We start from the raw sequence: 17530 nt of genomic DNA on the forward strand, positions 1-17530 counted from the left end.
CAGCCTGTGGGATGAATAATTCTGTGTTATTGGCCAGTCAGCTGTCATCGTAATGATTTTATTGCAATGATTGCAATTTTCAAGCCATGATTATGTACGTTTGTGTTATTTCTGAGTAAATACATTTTTATCTAATACTTGAAATGGCATTACTGGAATGGGTTTATGAAAAACATTACAAGATCTTGTCAGACAAGCGAGGATTAATTAAAAACATATTTATTTTCTGAATCCAGCAGTCAATGCCCTTGTTAAAATGTTCGGCACTCTGAATATCGAACACAAGCAGGCTCATTTATGACGAGGACGGGCCTATCTAAAAGTCGATCATGTACTTATTGATTAAAGTGAAGTTATGTTGTTGGAAGTAACAAACCCTGCAGGAGGTGGGTCCCATAGATCACCTGCCTAGATTAGGGTATCAACGGACCCTAAATTGCCCCAATCATGTTTTCTTTGATGTTTGTGGAGGGGAAGGCAAGCCGCAATTTTTAGAAACAATATAATATTGCATCCAATTCACTGTTACTCTATCTAAGGCCATAATCTAAACACTAGATATATGACAATCGGTAAATCAAAAAAGTATTAATCTCCAAAAAGATAGCACTCCCCTAGCAAAATAAATGGGTCGAGTGTGCCTTGCCTTGGGTAAAAATACAACTATAATACCATCAGTCTTGTGTTCAGAGAATCTACCGCCACAGGCATTATTCAACAGGAGCTGACATTCACTTTCATAAACAGAGTTTTGTTGAGTAGTAGTTCTTGTGGTGCTGAATACTTTTATGTGTCTGCAAAGTTGCATGTTGAAATCTTTGTTTCAGAAAGGCAATAAATCAACATGGACATCAAGAGAAAAGGAAGTGTGCTGGCAGTTCATGTTTTTTTTTTTTGTTGTTTTTTTTTTGCCAGCCATTTAATTTACTGCTTCGCTTTTTGGGACTGAGAAAACAAATGAAAATGTCTGGATCCTTTCAAAAATATAAGCCCACGATAGCCATACAAAGCAACAGTCTACAACTGGCTGAGCCGCTTATGGGTGAGCAGACAGTTGACCTGGCACAGAACATCCAGCCATTTCTGAATGGATGCAGCCCCGGCCCGTTTCCCCCGAAACAATGCACGCTGTAGAATCCTCGGCAGCCATCAGCCAACCGCCTCTGACCTCCGAGCCACTCAGCGAACAGTGGGGCGTGATTTCTGGACCATTTGCATTTCAGCATGAAGCAAAAAATTGAAACTGAAAAGCTACAGGCAGTGCTTTTAGTATTTCGTTTTGTTACCTGTGAGTGAGGGGAAATGTGGATGATGAAAAAATCAGCTGAAGCCCGTTTGTACATAAAAGCTCACAGAGCACACATAGAAAGACTCATATATTAATTACCATTAACCAGTCCTCCCAGCTCCCAAATGTAGCCTCTTCAGCTATTGCCACTGTGCCTGCTGTCTGTACAATATGAAGCAGGGACCAAGTTTGAGCTAAACTTCATTTACTCTGAAAGCGAGAATAAAAACACCACCTTCCTGTTTACCACAGGGCTTATTTAGTTTGCTGTGACCAGATAAAGGAAATGGCCTTCAGTCACACTGTAAGTGCCCCGATGCGCCATGTAAGGGACGCTGACCGTTCCCCTAGCAGTGCCAGTGCTGGCTAGTCTGGGTACATCCGGCTGATGCAACGGGCTCCAGTGAGAAGCCGGAGTCGGAATAAAGAAAAGCAGCTGGCATGGAGCTGCATTTCCCTCAGGAACCTAATGACATTACAAATGGCTTCAAGCAAATATACCTGCACAATCGCTTAAGGTTTCGCCTAATGCAAGGGGCAATTTGTCAATATGATGTTGGTGAAGACAAGCAAAAGTGAAATTGTTGAAGCAAAAATCATGTTACTAAAGGAGACCATATTTTAGTTGTCATGGAACTTGAAATGCAATGGGGGGGGGCGGGGGGGTTAGGGGGTGTTTTCCCCAAACAATGACTTACACCCACCATGGAAATAAATTAATTTAATTCAAAATGATGAAGGAATATGATTTTAATAATCATCATCAAAAGAGCTATAGGCACCAACGCTCCTCTTGTGAATCAATGAGAAACATCGCAGGCTCATTTATACTGGATCATAGCAGCAATTTTTTGCAGTGTTCCTTACAAGCTTCAGTAGTTGAATGGAATGAAAGACCTGTCAATCACCCCTTTTCTTAGCTCCATTCTGCTGTGAAGCTTGTGTTCCGGGCAGAGGTAACCTCCACAGGACTAATACATCTATCCTGTTCCGTCCAGTGTGCAGACAAATCAAATTTATCGATGCTCAGAGACAGCTCTGCCCGTTTCCATGTCTACCCACCTGCTCTGTGGAAAAGTGCTGCTCGATCAGCCTTCAGCAGCTCATGTCTAATCTCATCCCGGTGCCTGCAAACCTGCTTGCACAGAGCCTCAGACACCAGGCCAGCAGAGGGCAGTATTCTTATAGCTAAGTCCTGATTCTGCTTTTGTTGCCATTTCATAATCACATTTTAAGATTCCCTTATTAGAAGTCAACTCTAGGCAGAACCATAAACGTCCTTATTCAAATGCAAACAGACCCACTCTCCATTAATCTCCTACTAAACCCCCTTTTTTTAAATCCCAAAGGGAGATTGTTTTCAGTAACAACAATCTTCTCAAAATCTTCTTCTGAGAAGCAGTAAAATGTTCCACCTTTAAGGTGGAATGTACTTCAAGGTTCAGTGGAGAAATTGTGATGTGATAAACAGGACTATTTGGTTGCAGACCATCGGTGTCGGAGTTAGTTTGTTCCATCTAATTACTCTGGCTTAATTGACACCATTAGTTCATTAGCTGTGTATGCATTCATGCTGCTAATGCCAAAATGGACCAAAGTGAAATGTCTCTGTACAGGGTTTAAAGGGATACAGCTGTTTTATCAGAAGAGGGTGAGCTGAGCAAAGGATACAAATAAATACAGAAAATGTGCACTCTCAGTGTGACTATGTGTTGGTCATTGCAGCAGGGAATTGTGGGTGGGGGGAATGGGTGCAGCCCGTCATGCTAGGAGAAGGAATTTTCTGTGGAGGTGTCATAATACAGTAACACGAACAATTTCATGGTCACCAGCTATCACGTGCTAACTGATGTTCTCATCCAGGGCAAGTCACTGGGTTATACATTCTGTTAGCTTTACTAAACAGTTTTCTACAGTACCATTTGGGGATCCAGAGGGGGTTCATGATCTGGGAGGTTGGATGGGTGTGTCATATGGTACACCATTCGGACTCGGGTGAATTAATTCCACCTGACAATTTAGTGCAAGAGGATCTCAAAGTAAAAGTACGCAAAAATATATCTCAACATATGTAATTGTGCCCTCCACCCCACCTCGGTTGTCAGTGTTGATTTGGTTTGTTGATTTGAGTTTCCCACCATCATCATGAAGGTGAACGCCCTCCCCCTTGAAATCTGGCTCCGCCCATGACTAGTGGAAGTATTGGCGTAAAACTACTGTTAACAAGGGTACACTGCCCATGACCCCCGTGTAAGGTCTGCCTCACCGAACCACTGCACGGCATGCTGCTCAGTGCAGTGTGAAATGTGTTATAGTCTAGGTCATATGGCTGTACACGTTCAGATTTATGGCACGTAATAAAGGCCTAAGAACAATAACCCTCATGCATTACTTTAGCAGCACAGTATACAGTAATAACCTTCACTCCACTGTGTCCGTGTCCCCATAAGCCAGTTCTGCAGTACAGTTAAAGAGTTTCCTCGTAATTTCAAATAAACAAACGCCAAAACATCTTATTCCACTGTGCTCAGTAAGACAGAATAATGAATTAGTGAATATATCTTCAAAAGGACGTGAATATTAACTCCTTTCTCTCCTTTCCATAATCAAACTACCTGATTCAGTGGCATGAATTATGTACACGTGTGTGTATATGTTTGCATGCCTGTGTCTGTCTGTCTGTCTGTCTGTCTGTGTACATGTGGAGAGGGGCACTGTCATCTGGTGACTTTGGGGGGGGGGGTTATAATGGGGGAATTTGTACACAGCAGATGTCTCCCATCCCCCTGTGAATTATACAAGGTAGCTGTTTCAATGCCAAAGGCAGACACATACATATTACCTCTACATATCATTCAGATGTACACTCGCATGAAAATACGCGATTCATTGATAGCCAGGGGGAGAAGTGTTCAGATGAGACACAGTGCAGAGGAAGCCATTAGACACCAGCATCTGAAGGGCATACACATCTAAATAATAAATAAATACACAAAACAAAATCATTCCCACTTTGGTATGCGTAGACATTGCTTATTACATCATCCCTTTTACACCACAGACAGCCTTGCAGTCCTATCAGAGAATGCTTGAGTAACAGAAGGCAGGGATTCTGCAGGTTCCCAAACTCAGAGCCCACTCTGTGCTGTCTGCGCAGCACAAGAGATACGATTAGCACGCTGCGCTAACGACCAAGGTCCCCGCGGCCATGGAAACAAATAGCACTCTTATTTATGCTCCAGGGAGTGATGTCACCTTCCACAGCGGAGGCGTTCACAAGCTCGCTCGCTCGCGTCTCAGAAAGACGCCTAACTCGAAGGCCCTGACACCGCAGCCCGTGATACCATCTCTAACACGAACGTCTTCAGCATATCCCGGGCACTGAGAAATGTAAACACTTCATCATAGGTGTGTCTGTTTACACTCCGGGCGCACAAGCAGTGTAATGCTCACGCTACTATCCGTGCTTTAATATCGCACGCCCCGCATTGGGCTGCCATCACTAATTGTGCAATTATGTTATTTTGAATTAACCAAACTATAATTACATTTGCAGAATAACACATTGTTTTTATGAATGCTTTCCCAATGGTATGCCCAATGGTATACATATCAGCACTCATTGCAGCAGCCTCCTCTATTGATTTGGGAGAGGGCGGAAAGGATGAGCTGTCCAACGGTGCACGTGCTGTCGGCCTCTGCTTCTTATCAGACCACACTTTGCAGGCCAGCTTAACAGGTAGAGGTGCCTGATCGACCAGCGTGGGGGGGGGTCACTGGTGTGCCATGAAAGGCTGTCATCCCAGACCGAAACCCTCCCAGCCGCGGTTCGTGCTAGAGTCAACTGTGCATAGACCCGTGGGCCTACTGGCCACAGTCGGTACTGGCAGAGCACAGATGCCCAACGGTGAGAGCCTAACCATGTACTACAACAGTGCCTTAACAGGACCAGCCAGCCAGCAGCCCCAGTCCATTCTTTAAAATGAATCCATCTGTTTAAATACAATTTCATAACTTTCCAAACATTTTCCCCAGCCCACTTATCATTTGAAATGTGCAGCACATTATGCTCTATTATGCATATTTTTCAGGCATAACAGTATCAATTTACAAAAGGTTTACACTGCATTATGAGGACATGACACATATTTTTTTCATTTGTACCAATAGAGAATTCTCTTTGGTGATGTCTGCAGAGAACGGATCTGCCTTGGGTCTGCAAATAGCTTGTGCACCAAAGCTGACATAGTCGTTGGAGAATTCCAGGAGCTTCCAGACTGGCACCCAGGGTGGAGTGTAAGTTACATCCTTGAGCGTGAGCCATTAAAAATATAGATAAATACACAGACAGTGTGTATTATGTGTGCTATGTACAGTATGCCGTTCCAAGCGAGGGCTCCTGGAAAGTAAATACTGAAAAGTAGTAGCAGGGACACAGTGGTATTAAACAGTCCTTGATAGCGCTTGTACATACTGCGGTTTGGATGTCCTTGTGTAATGGGATGGGCTCTAAGGAGCCAGTTCCAACTTGTTTTCTTTTTAATTATTTACGATTTATATGCGCGTTAGACACCCTCATCCTGGGGGACCCAAGCAATTGCCGTTTTGGCTTTTTCTACATTTATAGCACTGGATTTTCCACAGAAGCAGTTCAGCGTAAAAACCTTAAGGGTAAAAAGAGACCAGCCCATCTGGGAACCAAACCTGCAACCTCCTGGCTAAAAGCCAAGTTCTTTAAGCACTACAGCATACTGCTACTCCACCTCACCCCATCCCACGCTGCTAATCCTCATACGCCAGTCACACAGCATAGGAACCCATTTATTTTCCAACTGAAGTGTCGTAAGATGTTTTGCCCCTGCGTGGCCATGCTTACCTGTTTTGTTGTTCATCCAGTGTACTCAGCAAGAATACTCAATAGTAGGCATGTGCACTCATTTGGACATTAGTATCCACCCAAAGAGAATCAGAACTATTTGGGCTGCCTTGACTCCTCTGAAAATGAGGAATTCCAGGACAAAAGGACCACAGTGATCAAAATGCAGCACAAACGAACGCGCGAAATGCTGTCACCCAAGAGCCCGATGTCACGGAGGAAAAATATTGAATCGCTAATGAGCCATACATTCCTTAAATCCATAGCTCTTTTGAGAGTGAAAACACTCTCGTTACTGCTTTGTCACTGGACTTGAATGTGTTCCAGAGCCTTTCAAGGGTGGCTGCTGCAATGACAAAATCATTACAGTCAGCCTCGATATTACTCTGACTCTAACTGAGGGTTCTCTGCCAGGGCAGAAGTCATTTATTGGCTCAGTTTATCTGTGAATCAAGGCGTCACTTCTCCTTGACTGAGGAGTTTAATTGCAAATTCAATCAAGCCTCTTAATGTTTGTGCATTTCCTTTCCATTACCCCGTATGGAAGTTGATGTGGATTCACAATTATTAGAACTACAATTAGAAATCATTAGCTTTTCCAAATAATTATAAAAGTATTGAAACAATTGTTGATAAGAGCCACATTCACACACATACATACTCTCTCTCTCACACACACACACACTACACACACAACAACAATATTATGTTGTAACACCATGTGACAAGTTAGCATTGAAAATCATTTTCTTATGGGCTTGTCTAAGATGGAAGAGAATAACTGCATGACATTTGCAGAGAAAATCTGAGAACAAAACTACTATTTTGGGGATTATATTTAAGCACAAGATTTTTAAAAACCAATCAAAGAGAGGTCAAAGAATTACAGATTACAGATAATAATTCTTTTGACTAAATTATTCTTGGGTATAGAAATTTCCATTAACATTGCTACAGCGTTGCTTTATTTAGAAAAATGGTTTGAAGCCTTGTTTAATCTGTAACCCACACTCTCAGAAAGGGTTATTCAGCTTGTCTCCATTGAGGAACCCTTTTTTAGTTCTTTATGGAATCCTGTATGGTAGATGTGAAAACTGTAAAAGCTTGCAAACTGCACCATTCTGCCTGACAAAGAACCCTTCAGCTAGATAGGGTTCCTGTATGGAGACACAGAGGAGCCTTTTGGAACCCTTTCTTCTGAGAGTACACAGTTTTTGGGGCAGTTGTAGCTTGAGACTGATCACCACATTTTCTTCCCAATATATAAGCAAAGACACTTATTTATGAATCATTGAGGTTTTACTTTTTAAGTTTTTGCCTTGTACATGCAAGGTTCAATCACCACACTTTGCCAGAAACCCAAACTAGCATTGATTCTGCCTCAGCTAGAACAAAAACCCATATGTTACAAAAGAAAATTCACCATTAGATGAAGTTGTGTTACTTTTGTGATTCACATAGTTTGGAGCATTGCGTGAGGACTGCCCTTCTCTTCCTGCCAGTTCTCATTTAATGTGTATACGTGATAGGACATTTTAATTAATGTGAACTTTTCAAAAACATTTAAAAATAAAACCAGGAAATTGTTGCCATGTTAACTCAAAAGAGAGAAACCATTTTACTCAACCAAATCAAAGTACAAACTTTTTTCAATTCAATTCAATTCAATTTTCAATTTCTACCTATAATAGCACAAAACAATAAATTTTATAGTTTTCAAAATAGTCATATTTGGCTTAAATCACAATGAAACAAACTATTAGAAATGTATCCAATAATTAAGTGGAAGGGAGGTGGAGGGGTAGTTACACTGCGTGAAATCGTCTTTACCTAAAGTGTTTTTGAAAAAAATAATAATATTTTTTTGCAAGAACTGTTTTTTAATTCGTATTAAATCATATTGTACCAGATATTCCCTCATATGCCTTGGACAAACATTTCATAGAAAATGCTACACTCTACAGTGCCTTTCCCAGGTAATGTATTTTTAATTACATTATACTCCTGGGGTACTAAAGAAGAGGGCTTATAGTGGAAAGGTGCCTGATCCTGCTAAAAGATTTGTTTTTATGTTTGATGCACCCTGTGGTCTTGTATCAAAATCTAACCATGGTAGCTAGACCCATATTACATATTACTGCAACATTGTCCAGGGAGGAACAGCTTTGGTTGGTGGGATTGCACTTGTCTCACTGAGCATGCACAATTCTGCTGATTGGCTGGGCACTTACCTACAGTATAGTCTGCCTCCTAGCCTGAGTCAGCTACACATAGTGCTTCCTTCTCACACAAAGACACAGCAGCTCACTGTATGGACCCCAGGGGATTGTAGGCAGGGAGGGTAGGGGGGTAGGGGGTTTGTAGCAATCGCAGACCAGGAGAGATTTTGCCATCTATCATTAAAGCAATGTAAGCAAATGTCCCCCCCATACAGAAGGTGCCCCAGGTGACCGGCTATATTGCCAATGTCTATAATTGGCCCTGGGCTATGGAGTAAATAGAAGTGAAGATTGTCAGCTCATTAGTATAACCTTTTGGCATACAAATATAGTGGGTACAGGGAAGACAATAGCTGAAAAAGCCTGTAAGAACTGAACAAAAATATTTAAAAATCCAGTTAGACTTACAAAAGTAATGCTAATAAGATAATGGGGTTATGCATAAAAGAATGCATTTGATACATCAGTTTATGAAAGAGCTTTCAACAGTGAAATTGTTTTCGCTTCATTAAACCTCGGCATTTTCACAAAGTATTTTTTAAACATCTTATTTAACGTGTACAAGTTTACGATGACTGAAAATGAAAAAGAGAATGATCTCTCCAAGAAACATAAAGTAACCCAGTGTAACCCTGTCTCCCTAGATGTGTGTGTGCGTGTGTGTGCTCCTTAGCGCAGGTAATTCAGCATTGTATTGCACACAGATTTCATACTTTTTTCATGAGGTAAGAGAGAGAAGCATCTTTAAGTTCTCCATTACCTGTCACTCCCACAGTGGTCAACTTTCAGCATTTTCGAGAGTGTGTTTCAGATTTAAGCCCTTGGGATCCAGTCTAGGGTTTGGAAGAGAATCTGACATATTTCTCATCTTCTCAGAAATCAGATAAACATATTCATATTCTGCAATCCAGCCTCTTTATGCTGTCACAACATGCAGTGGTTCTCTTGGGCTCGTCTTTAAAACAGTCTGTCACACACCAAGTCTTGTAAAGCAACCTTGTGATGCCAAAACATCTTCACAAGTATTCTTTTGTACCTAAACTACACTAAGCCAATGCATCCCGGAAACTGTGGTCTCAATATTAAGTATTAAGGCACTGTTTTAGAGCATGTACGAAACCCATGGTCTGGTATTAAATCTGCACTGCGACAGACATTGTAACCTGAAGGTCACAGGTTTGATTCCTGAGTAGGACACTGCCATTGTACCCTTGAGTATTTAATTGCTTCAGTATACAGTATATCCTGCGGTATACATGGATGAAATGTATATGATATGTAAAAAGTTGTGTAAGTCTCTCTGTAAAATGTAATGTACGATGGCATCTCATCTCACACCAGTGACCACCACTCGCCAGTTAAACACCTGTAAATCTGTCCACCGGATAAACTGCATCATTTGTGACCTGAGAATTACAGGATTCTAAATGACATTTATGCTGAAATTGAGTTGTATACAAATAAATCCCGTATTTATCATAGTTTACACGCTTGCGGTGTTAAAAATGTAGAAGTTTAAAATCTGGGTTTACTTTCAATTTTTATGACGTTGTAAGTGATAACAGCAATGAACTGTCAGGAAATTTAATGCTCAATATCTCAGAACTGTTGAAATGGCAGGCAGAATCCTGTAATTCTCAAGTCTTAATATGTGTCTTTCTGAGCTTGGACTTGTGAATTTGTGAACTCTGTGAGCCCAACTTGTGATATGGTCATATCAATCATGAATTTTACATTTAACTGCCATACATTTACCAAATGGGCGGCACGGTGATGCAGTGGGTAGCACTGTCGCCTAACAGCACGAAGGTGGCGGGTTCGAATCTCGGCTTGGGGCCTTTCTGTGTGGAGTTTGCATGTTCTCCCCGTGTCTGCGTGGGTTTCCTCAGGGGACTCCAGTTTCCTCCCACAGTCCATAGACATGCAGGTAGGCTAACTGGAGACTCTAAATTGCCCATAGGTATGAGTGTGTGAGTGAATGGTGAGTGAATGGTGTGTGTGCCCTGTGATAGATTGGCAGCCTGTCCAGGGTGTATTCCTGCCTCTCGCCCAATGCACGCTGGGATAGCCTCCAGCACCCCCCGCGACCCTGCTCAGGATAAGCGGGTATAGCTAATGGATGGACATTCACCAAATCCAAATACATTATAAGATGCCTCTCATTAGCCTAGCCATGTATGCTCATAGTTTTATTTTATAGAGACATAGACTGTTTGCTTAGACTTGACTTCAGTTTAAACAAAATAAGCAGAAGGACAGTCATCACTCCATGGAAGGGGTTTATTGAATGTTAGCAAATAGCACGGATTCCATTACAATCCAATGTCTTGGATTTTTGCACTCTACACCTGGAGCTATGTAGCTGAAGTCTAACTGAACGTTTTTTTTTTGTCTGTAGATGTAAAAATATTGCACACTAGGCACATTTTATTCAGTTGAATACAGAACTGATAAGTGTAATGCTACTGACAGTGTAAAATCAACACCAGAACAAATACTACGCAATATACAAAACCAACTAGTGAACCTAATGCTATGTCACTGGACTGAATTATACAGTTTATGAATGATAGACATTGATATACGTAGGTGATGTCTTAGGTACCCAGTTGTATGATGCCAATGCTAATGAACAGTCCAATTGTAGCCAACGTGAAAACATACTAACAGGCAAGTTATCCCAAGAGTACCGTTCAGTTATAGATAGCTGATTTTACCTCACTTTGTGGACCTGTATCTGTGCTGAAGGAAGCCTGCTCACCGCATGGAAATAAATCATTTGTACTTACAACAATAAACAGTTGTCCCTGGTAGCTTGTTGGCTTAATGAGGTTACAGAGAGGGACTAAGACAGAGACACCGAGAAAGGAAGAGAGGTTGAAGGCACTGGAAATAAGTATGTGGAAGATCAAATTAAAGCTTGGGAAGTTAGAAAGAATCAGGTCATATGATTTAAATTCCTCTCGGCCAGAGGATGGGGTGTAACCGGACTAGCTAATTACAGAACTGGAGTGCGCTTGTTTTGTTTGTCTAAATGGCCTATAACTCATTGCTCATTGCAGACTGTGGGTCCTTGGATTGGCTTGACTGATCATTACAGAATATCCTCCAAGACTGATCCTCAAACAAACACAATTAATGGGAGATTGTGTGAATAAAAAACAGCATCAATTACGCACAATATTTTTCATCCAGAAATTAAAGCTGACCCCACAAGGAGAGAATTTAATTATTGCGAAAAGATTGATTCGACCGTAGTGGAGCATATATTGACAGAGCAGATCAAAGTAGATAATGGGTTTCCCCTGGTTACACTGTCAAAAGTCTAACACACCAATCTACCAATCTAATGTGCTGTCATTTTCTAAGTAAGAGAGGTGACCGACAGCAGTATGATGACTCACACAGATTGCAGTCAGATTAAAGATTGTAGATTTACAGTCCAGAGCATTTCCAAAGTCAAACTGAAAGGGTGAATCTTATAGGGCGGCCTATGTCAACACGTGTTAATTCAAACTGGCTTGTACTATTCAAAGGCATAATTCAAGTCTTGAAATCTGACATACCACATATGGGCTAAACAGGTGAGAAATAAAAAAAAGATTACAGTTTGTAAAATCACTACATTTTTAAATCACTTTATATCAATACCATTCACTGCGAATGATATCAAGAGTGACAGTGACGCACAGAACTGGTAACACTGATATCACATGCAAACCACTGATTACTGTACGCAAGTGTATACTTATCAGAATGCATGTGTATGCATTACAGTATGCATATGCATACTTATCAGAATGCACGTGTATGCATTTCTGCATGGACATGCATACTTATCATATACTTAAAAACATTTCAAGAGAAAGCATTGGCCTGATAATTCTGAGCTGTTAAACTGACCCAGGTCCTGAGATTACTCTCTGCAGATGTAACACAGCATGACCGAAGCACACAAGGGAAGTATCCATGCTCAAAAAACAACCTGAGAATGGTGATACAATACATGGTCACATAATTGAATTTATATTAGTTTCAGAGCCCTATTTTTCCTCTATGGACACAACTGTAGTTATTATGAATGAGCAATGCCATTGATATCATCCACGTTCTGTTCCTGTGGGGAAAATAAGTGAAGTAAAATTGTTACCGGACCATTATTTGCGAGCTGCGCCTTTTTTATTTCCCAAAGTAGCTTTCCTTTTGAGCAAAGAGCCAGCTCTCAACACAATCAGCCCCATTCAATTGATGTAGATAAAGAGCAAGAAACATTCACGCTTTGAAAGGGAAGTATATTTGGCTGCGGTACTGCAATAATGGTAAACGATTCAACAATCTTTAGAAAACAGCCCTGGTGTCTCAGGTGCAGAGGGGCAAATGTTGGCTTGGATGATACACACTAGGGCTGTCAGAAAAAATATTTGAAGTTGGAAAACTATTCGAAAATCTTTCTTTTTTTAAGGTTCGAACCAAAATTTGAGCATTCGAATATTAGTTTTGGATCCCGCGTATTGTAATTAACATGCAGGATTTAATTTCATGCGGCGAATCATGTGCATGCACGCAAAGTTAACATGCAGGCTTTAATTTCATGGGGCGAATCATGTTCATGCACGCAAAGTTCATTTCCTGTGCTAACGTTACTTCCTCTGTCAACAAAAAACGTTCTTCCCTGGACCCAGGGCAAGTGGATCGTCTGGTTTTCCTTGCCAATAACCTCCAGTGATACTTTCAGCTCTATTGACACCTAACGTTACTGGTCAGCTAGCCTCGCGAGCCAGTCTCTTTTTCCACTTCGTTCAACAGATCTGGTCAGCTAACAATTTAGGCTAAATAATGTTCCCATGGCAGGCTATGTTTCCTTTCTTTTCTGAAGATTTTGATAAAATTGGATGATGAAAGAAGTTAAACAAACTAAACAGAGTAAGTAATTTATGTTGTTTTAGGCTACAGGTATTAGCTGTTTGAATATTTGTTGTGTTAAGAAATAAACAGGGATTTCCTATAAACAATCATTTCCCGATGATTAATAAATGCCGATGTGTGGCAAATTACATCCACCTGAAAGTGCTTTATTCACTTGCGTATTAGGCTATAGAAACTGCAGGGGGCTCATTTATAAAATGAACTTGCGTGCATAAGTCAAGTGAAGACCTGACGTAGAGCAACGACCATTTTCACGGTCAAATGGAGTCATGTTGAAATTTTTAAAATCACTACTTTGACGTGATTTTCTCTGCACGCGGCACACAGTTGATCTAAAATACTTTTTGTAAGTGAGGCCCCAGATCTAGTAGCCTAACCTATTATTAAAGTTCACCGATGTCCTCGGTGAACTGCCCGCTCGTGCAAAATAACGCGTAGTCGAGTTTAGATGGAGCGTCACGTGCATATTGCGCCCGACAATAAGCGGCTTATTTGTGTGAATTATAGGCAAATGATATTCGAATATATTCAAACTCTAACTAATTACAAAAGCTAATATTCAAACTCAATTTCATGGCACTTTTGACAGCCTTAATACACACACCCCACTCACATTCCAAACCACTCCCGCAAGGCCACTGAAGGACCTATCTCTGCCTGTCCTTGGGGAGCAAGTCCAAATTCCTTCAATGTGCGCTTTGCTACAGCTTTGACAAAGTGTGAAACAATCCACTGTGTCAATCTTTGCTGGCCTAAAAAAAACACAAAATCATACACAAAAGGTCTAATCTTTCCTTTAGAAGCAGTAGTTGTGAGTAATAAAGGATCATAAGGATGATCATTAATTTATTATGATATTTATTCACCATTACTATTAAACACATGCAGTAAAATTAATTCAAGTAAAATTCAGTAATTCCATAAAGGTCAAAGCAAATAAGAGTGAATTTTATTGAAACTGCCTCGTGTTTCAAAGACACATTGCATTTTGTACACATCCATGCATAATAAATCTTCACATTGAAATTATACTTTAAAAAAAATCATATATCAATCACAATATTCTCTTTATATGGGAAAGCTCAGGTACCTCAGTCCTTAATAATGCAGTTCTTTTCATCATCTCCACAGATACCATTCTGCTTGGCCTGATCTCTGGCAGAGGAGCTAGAGGACGGGAGCAGGTCTGCAATTCATCAGAAAAGCCAGTCCAGGATAGGCCCGGTGCATCCAAACACCTTCTCCTTTATTTTATGGCATAACAGAACATCACTCGATGCCCGTAAAACCATCGAATAATACACAAGCCTGAAAATGTGACAACCAGAATTTGGCTCTTGTCGCACACTTGTCTCCATTATCTTTGCTGTGGGGAGTTTGAGTGGAAGAGTAACAGTCATTTATCAGTGCAGTGCTCATGTTCTAAGTCCTGCAGGACAGGGGGTGACAAGGGTGCAACTTCCCCCCTTGACAGAAGTCAAGCAGATCCTTAGGGCCTGAGCTCTCCTGTCAGAGACAGGAAGTGACTGATGAGCGGATGTGTGCTCCCTCAGACACACAGAGTCACTTCATAACACCCTATTGACCCCTCTTTAGAGTTGATTAAAACTGACTGCCCAGAAAACAACGAGCAGTTAGCGGGGGGTTTTTTTAAGCGTCGCGACGGAAACATCGACAGACGAGCGCTGTGTCCTCGGTGAGGGCCTGATGACCGCGCACACTACACTCAGGCCGGGTTTTGAAATCCTAGGGTCAAAATGTGAAAATTCCACTGGGTTCACAGTTGCCTTTCGCAAGCCCTCGGGGCGCCGCGCGCACGCAGGCGTTGAGTTTCAGGGCTCCCCCGGGGCGAGCGGGGATTCCTCGCCTTCCCCACTACCCAAGCCGCTGGGGAGGAGGAGACCCCGGAGTTCAGAGAGAGAGCGGCAGAGGGTTGATCACTCGCCCCAAAGCCTCAGTAGTGAACTGATGAACTCTCTATGGGAACCTGGGAGTGGAGGCTGTGATTAAAGAGAGGGCGGGGAGGGAGGACCAGTGGCACTTTGGGAGTACGTCTTAAAAGCCGAGCTGCAAAGGTCTCTCTCAGTTTGGCCTTCTGGCTTGAGTTTAGACTAAACTGTCACATGCCTGCACTTTATTAAGAGTGAACGAGGAACATCAAAGTCTAAAGCTCAACTCCCATTAAATAGGGGCCTTTAGATTCCTCAGGAACTCAACTGCTATTGAAATACATGGGTTTTTTTTAGCCCGTGCTTTTTCCCTCACTCTCTCTTTCCCACCTCTCGCTCTCTTTTCACAGCTGTGAAACACGGTCACCAAAAGTCATTTGAAAGTTTGGCTCCTTTGAAAACTTAGCTTTGCTGCCAGCCACCAGTGCTTCAGCACACTGCAGAGAAGAAGACACCTGTTCTCTTCCTTCATTGGTTAACAAACCTTGATGACAGAGCAAAGGCAGCCAAAGAGGCCTGACCAAGGCAGCGGCTTAATGAGACGTAGTCATGTTCTGTTTAAACTTAACCAGGAGGTGAACCTTGAAGACAAAAATACAGCTTCCATCAGGGGAGCTTTGACAGGCTTTAAAGTGAAATTGCAAGCCCAGAGGGAAAGACAAGGGGAGAACTTCCCATCACTTTGATAGCAGGCAAAGCATTAGGCAAACATTACACACCTCCATCCAGGAAGAGGAGAGACCCGACCCCAACAAATCACTCCAAGGACACTCACGGCTAGACATCCATCTGCTTTCAATTTCCTTACGCTTAAATACAGGTAAGACGATGCTGATGAAATAAGCCCTGTAGCGAAATAACAGACCGCAGACGATCCACAAATCCCATGCACACCGACAGGAGACAATTGACAAGCAATAATATTGTTCGCATTGAATAACGAGGAGGATGCTGAGAGAAAAAAAATCACAGTCCTATAAGGTAAACTGATCAAAACTGATCAGGACTCAATGAGAAGTGTCCCACGGACATGCAGGTGTGCTGACGTCAATGCGCAGGGTGTGCCGGGACCGCCTCGGGGGGGGATTAGCACGCTGCGAAAGCCGCATTAATGCAGCGGAATGAGGCGGGCACACTACGCTCCGATAGGCACTCTTAGCGCTCCGGAATGCGCCAGGAGAAAAGAGTCTATCAGCAGAATTGAGTGCGATAGCATCAGGCCGGGAGTGAGTCCTCGTCTGGGCTCAGCGGGGAGAGCCGTCCTTTAGAAGGGCAGGAGGAGGGCGCTCCGGCCCTCGGACCCCGAGCGTTTATCACGCGCCGCGAGCCCGGCTCAGGGCTCGCATCAGCACACAGAGGCGCAGTCCCCTGTCTTCCAGACTAAGTCTGGTTTCATGCAAAGGTTGCTCTCGTTATATTGTCCCCAGGATGAAATACATTATGGAAAATTTTGTTTCGTAATCAGCAATGATGAATATAGTTGTTGTATGTCGTCTTTGCATTTGCAAGGATCCCAATGTGACCACAAGCTCATAATGATACATGATATTCTTGAGTGCCATTTGTAGAAAAAAAAAATCTGGCATATGCTTGCCCAGCGGCATTTAGTGAGCACATCTTTGTACTCTGCACTGTAATTGAAAATGACAAAAAAAGAACTATTCTGTAAATGTCAACAGCAAGAAATGACTGAATAAAATGTAGAGGAAGGCTTTCCAGAGCTGAAATAAACTGCATGCTTCGAATACAGTTTTTTTTAAAATAAATGCCTTGACAGAATGAAGTCTGAGAAATAAAGCTTCCTGAAAAGACATTCAGCATAACTGGCTCTTGTTACTGCACATGCAAATAAAAAATAAAAAAAAGCAATTAGCGCATTACGTAGATAGCATGGCAAACTCACTAGAAACTCTGCACAACACACTTCGCAAGCACGACACTGCAATACTGCGAGTCATCTATCTCTTCTGATATTTTCACTCCTTTTCATGTTCTCACTTTCATGGGATTTTGTTGGGTGTGACACATTCTGCCAAGGATATGATTCTTCGGTATCCCCAGGCCCCACAATGAAGAATAAAAAACGATGATCTTTCTTTGTTTGTTTATCATCTTCTTCGGTGACAGTTGACTTGAAGTCACAAAAAGTTCCCCCATCGAGACGGATGAAAGACTCAGGAAAAAAAGCTCTCTCCACTTGAGGGAATTCTGTAATGTGAGGCAACAATGTGACTATTTGCCTGCGCTGGAGACTTTGTCAAATTTGCCCTTG

The 17530-nt window shown here is 42.0% G+C and overlaps 1 protein-coding gene and 1 long non-coding RNA gene across 2 annotated transcripts in view; one reads left to right on the forward strand and one right to left on the reverse strand.

Moving 5' to 3' along the window:
- Window positions 1-17530, reverse strand: part of si:ch211-285f17.1 (sickle tail protein homolog) — a 170390-nt gene that overhangs the window by 135486 nt on the left and 17374 nt on the right. The gene's annotated exons all lie outside the window — the stretch shown is intronic.
- Window positions 12463-17069, forward strand: LOC135253477 (uncharacterized). The gene is made up of 2 exons (XR_010329628.1): window positions 12463-13306; window positions 14441-17069. It is a non-coding gene; the product is annotated as an uncharacterized LOC135253477 (long non-coding RNA).

Source organism: Anguilla rostrata, chromosome 4 (assembly GCF_018555375.3).
Source record: "Anguilla rostrata isolate EN2019 chromosome 4, ASM1855537v3, whole genome shotgun sequence".
Classification (NCBI taxonomy): Eukaryota; Metazoa; Chordata; class Actinopteri; order Anguilliformes; family Anguillidae; genus Anguilla; species Anguilla rostrata.